Source organism: Babylonia areolata, chromosome 29 (genome assembly GCF_041734735.1).
Source record: "Babylonia areolata isolate BAREFJ2019XMU chromosome 29, ASM4173473v1, whole genome shotgun sequence".
In the NCBI taxonomy this organism is placed as follows: Eukaryota; Metazoa; Mollusca; class Gastropoda; order Neogastropoda; family Buccinidae; genus Babylonia; species Babylonia areolata.
Window position 1 is genome coordinate 33,103,934 of NC_134904.1, and position 4,878 is coordinate 33,108,811.

Genomic DNA, 4,878 nt, shown 5'->3' on the forward strand with positions numbered 1-4,878 from the left:
CGGCCATCCTCCATATAATGGACGTGGCCCAGCCAGCGAAATAAATAACCAAGTAACTAGATAAGTAAACAAATGAATAAATAAATGGATTAAAAAAAATGGATAGATAAATGATAAATATATGCTTCTTATATATATATATATATATATATATATATATATATCGCAGTACACATTAACGTTATCTGCCAACGCACGTTCTGACTGCTTCTTATCAACAAGGGTGGGGTCGGTGACTCGGTCATAACACTTACTGTCTACAGGGTGGGGTCGGTGACTGGGCCATAACACTTACTGTCTACAGGGTGGGGTCGGTGACTGGGCCATAACACTTACTGTCTACAGGGTGGGGTCGGTGACTGGGCCATAACACTTACTGTCTACAGGGTGGGGTCGGTGACTCGGTCATAACACTTACTGTCTACAGGGTGGGGTCGGTGACTGGATCATAACACTTGGGTACTTCAACGTCGAGCGACTGCTGCCCGGGTAAAACATGTTCGGATGGTTCGGTCATAGAAGTGACTACCCTACCCCCTGGAAGCCGAGTATGGCTGCCTACATGGCGGGGTAAATACGGCCATACACGTAAAAGCCCACTCGTGTATATACGAGTGAACGTGGGAGTTGCAGCCCACGAACTCAGAAGAAGAAGAATCGACTGTCCTCCCTCTTATCGGTTCATCACTGATAAGACAATCCCGCTATTCTGGTTCAAGTCCAATGGCCTCAGATCGCCCCAGACGGACTCGAAAAGTAGATAACCCTTCGTCTTCAGAAGCTTCCTGTGTGAGAAGCTGATCTGAGGCCTTTGGACTCCTTGGCCAGTATGGTAAATCTGTAGCCGGACCTCAAAGAGCTATGATATAAAGAGGACCACGCAGCAGCAATCAGTTACAGCGCAAGATAAGTACATGGACATAAGAGTGTCGCGTCCCTGTCAACAAGGAAAAGTCCTCCGCAACACTGTTTACCCAGTCAGCCAAGCAGAAATCTGGCAGCATCAAGCAAACGGAGAACCCCCCTCCCAAACCCCTCCCCCCCTGCCCCCCGTGAAAGATGAGGATTAACTCTTTCCATACGAACGGCGAAAGACACGACGTTAACAGCATTTCACCCCAATTACCACCATTAAAATATTTCAAGTGGAAGGCTCTTATACTGAAAAGGTGAATGTTGACAAAGATACCACAATTCTGACGACGGAAGCTAAAGGTTGGGTCATTCAGACACCCACTGGACATCCGAGGGGCCTGTGTAGAGGAGAAGAGAGGACTGGCCGTACTGAGTGAGTTACCGTGGGGGCCGGGGAGGGGGGTGGGGGGGGGGTATCGTTTGACAGAAGGGAAACCCTGTTTCCACACATTTCAAAGCCTGAGCAAGGCGCGTCGAGTCGATGTGAAAGTAAGGCGTCTGTCTCTCCTCCCGAACTTTTTTTTTTTTTTTTTTTTTTTTTTAAATCATTTAAAGCAGGTGTGGAGTAAAGTATATGGATCAGCCCGCACACTTCCATGGACGTCTTCCACGGCATGGAAACTGTGACGCCTTCTTCAAACTTAATCAATATAGATTCACTGTACTGTTCTTTAAAACCAAGTGTATCTCTCAAAGAAAGATATCACTGGCATTTATGGCAGAACTCCATCACGTCATGCCACTTGTATGAAAACAAAAAAAATGTAATTTCTTTTTCCCCCAATGTGTGCACCTTCACACACACACACGCGCGCGCACACACACACACACACACACACACACACACACACACACACACACACACACACACACACACACACACACACACACACACACACACACACACACACACACACACACACACTACAAAACAATATCCTAAAACCAAGTGATTTATTCACCTGCGATGACTGTCAAAAAACACTCGCCAACTATGTATTCCAGTGCATGCGTATTAGATGACCGTTTATTTCTTTGTTCCCTTTGTTCTTTGTTGTGTCTATTAATCCTTCGGGATTTTATGACAATAAATGAAGTCAAGTCAAGTCAAGTCAAGTCACACACACTTATACATGTATACATAGAGAGAGACAGACAGGCAGGAAGACAGACAGAGGCAGAGAGAGAATAAACAATACACAATAATTTGCAAAAGATAGGGAGGATGGACACTGAACAAAAGACAGGGAACTCAGAACTCAAAGCGTTTCTTCATTCTGATCGTTGCTTGAATCCGTCATTGCAGCTTATATGAACTGACTCTGAATCGTCTCCTTGCAAGGTTACATTATCAACCAGCCACATCAGATCCTTACCAGGGTCAGTTTCAGTTTCAGTTTCAGTAGTTCAAGGAGGCGTCACTGCGTTCGGACAAATCCATATACGCTACACCACATCTGCCAAGCAGATGCCTGACCAGCAGCGTAACCCAACGCGCTTAGTCAGGCCTTGAGAAAAAAAAAGAATAAATAATAGATAAGCTTAAATACATAAATAAATAAATAATAATTATGATATAAAAAAGGTAGTAGTAATGATAATAATAATAATAAAATAATAATAATTATAAATAAATAAAATAAATAAATAAGACAACAATGATGATAAATAAGCAAATAAATGTAAAAACATGAAGACACACATTCACACATACACCCGCACATGCATTACAGATATGCACCAAACATGCATTTTCACAGATATGAAAGCACAGTTAACTCACTCAGTACGGCCAGTCCTCTCTTGTCCTCTACACAGACCCCTCGGATGTCCAGTGAGTGTCTGAAGGACCCAACCTTTAGCTTCCGTCGTCGGAATTGTGGCATTCTTTGTCAACATTCACCCCTTAAGTATAAGAGCCTTCCGCTTGCAATATTTTGATGGTGTTAACTGGGGTGAAACGTTGTTAACGTCGTCTCTTTCGCCGTTCGTATGGAGAGAGTTAAATACATATAAACGTACATGAGCTCCAACCTCCAACACACACACACACACACACACACACACACACACACACACACACACATTACCCTCCACCTCCTCTACCCCCCCCCCCCCCTCCACACACTCATTTCTAGTTTATGTATCGCAGCTTCCACGGCACACACACACACACACACACACACACACACACACACACACACACACACACAGATGAACACTTACTTGAACAAGCACACACACACACGCCCATATCTCCCACCCCCAACCCCACACACATATATACAAAGATATATATATATATATATATATATATATATATATATATATATATATATATATATATATATATATATATATATATATACCAGGGTCACAACTGCTGAGTCTGGTTCTTGAAGACGTAGCTGTTTCAGGTTTGATTTTTATGTTTCTTTGTTTTTATGGTGAATCCACGTGAACCAGTTTTCTTACCCATTGCACGATAGAGATGAGATGGATCAATAATTTTGTGAAATTCATTGTATTTGGAGAACCTATGATGGCAAACCCGAACTACGAACGACAAATAGATGACATTGTGCAGATAAATGTTCGTAGCATATACTGAACTCTGGCGTTTTAATCGAATACTGCATATCAAGAAACGATTGATGGAAACTGAAAATGAGAGGTATGTTTAGCTTGTTAATATGAGCGAATAAAATTTAATCTAATATATATTGTGCTCCCCAATAAAGAGAGAAATGGCAGAATACATGGTGAAAGAAACAGTGTCGACTCCAGTGAAAGGAGAGAAATGGCAGAATACATGGTGAAAGAAACAGTGTCGACTCCAGTGAAAAGAGAGAAATGGCAGAATACATGGTGAAAGAAACAGTGTCGACTCCAGTAAAGAGAGAAATGGCAGAATACATGGTGAAAGAAACAGTGTCGACTCCAGTGAAAAGAGAGAAATGGCAGAATACATGGTGAAAGAAACAGTGTCGACTCCAGTGAAAAGAGAGAAATGGCAGAATACATGGTGAAAGAAACAGTGTCGACTCCAGTGAAAAGAGAGAAATGGCAGAATACATGGTGAAAGAAACAGTGTCGACTCCAGTGAAAGGAGAGAAATGGCAGAATACATGGTGAAAGAAACAGTGTCGACTCCAGTGAAAAGAGAGAAATGGCAGAATACATGGTGAAAGAAACAGTGTCGACTCCAGTGAAAGGAGAGAAATGGCAGAATACATGGTGAAAGAAACAGTGTCGACTCCAGTGAAAGGAGAGAAATGGCAGAATACATGGTGAAAGAAACAGTGTCGACTCCAGTGAAAAGAGAGAAATGGCAGAATACATGGTGAAAGAAACAGTGTCGACTCCAGTGAAAGGAGAGAAATGGCAGAATACATGGTGAAAGAAACAGTGTCGACTCCAGTGAAAAGAGAGAAATGGCAGAATACATGGTGAAAGAAACAGTGTCGACTCCAGTGAAAAGAGAGAAATGGCAGAATACATGGTGAAAGAAACAGTGTCGACTCCAGTGAAAAGAGAGAAATGGCAGAATACATGGTGAAAGAAACAGTGTCGACTCCAGTGAAAGGAGAGAAATGGCAGAATACATGGTGAAAGAAACAGTGTCGACTCCAGTGAAAAGAGAGAAATGGCAGAATACATGGTGAAAGAAACAGTGTCGACTCCAGTGAAAAGAGAGAAATGGCAGAATACATGGTGAAAGAAACAGTGTCGACTCCAGTGAAAGGAGAGAAATGGCAGAATACATGGTGAAAGAAACAGTGTCGACTCCAGTGAAAAGAGAGAAATGGCAGAATACATGGTGAAAGAAACAGTGTCGACTCCAGTGAAAAGAGAGAAATGGCAGAATACATGGTGAAAGAAACAGTGTCGACTCCAGTGAAAGGAGAGAAATGGCAGAATACATGGTGAAAGAAACAGTGTCGACTCCAGTGAAAAGAGAGA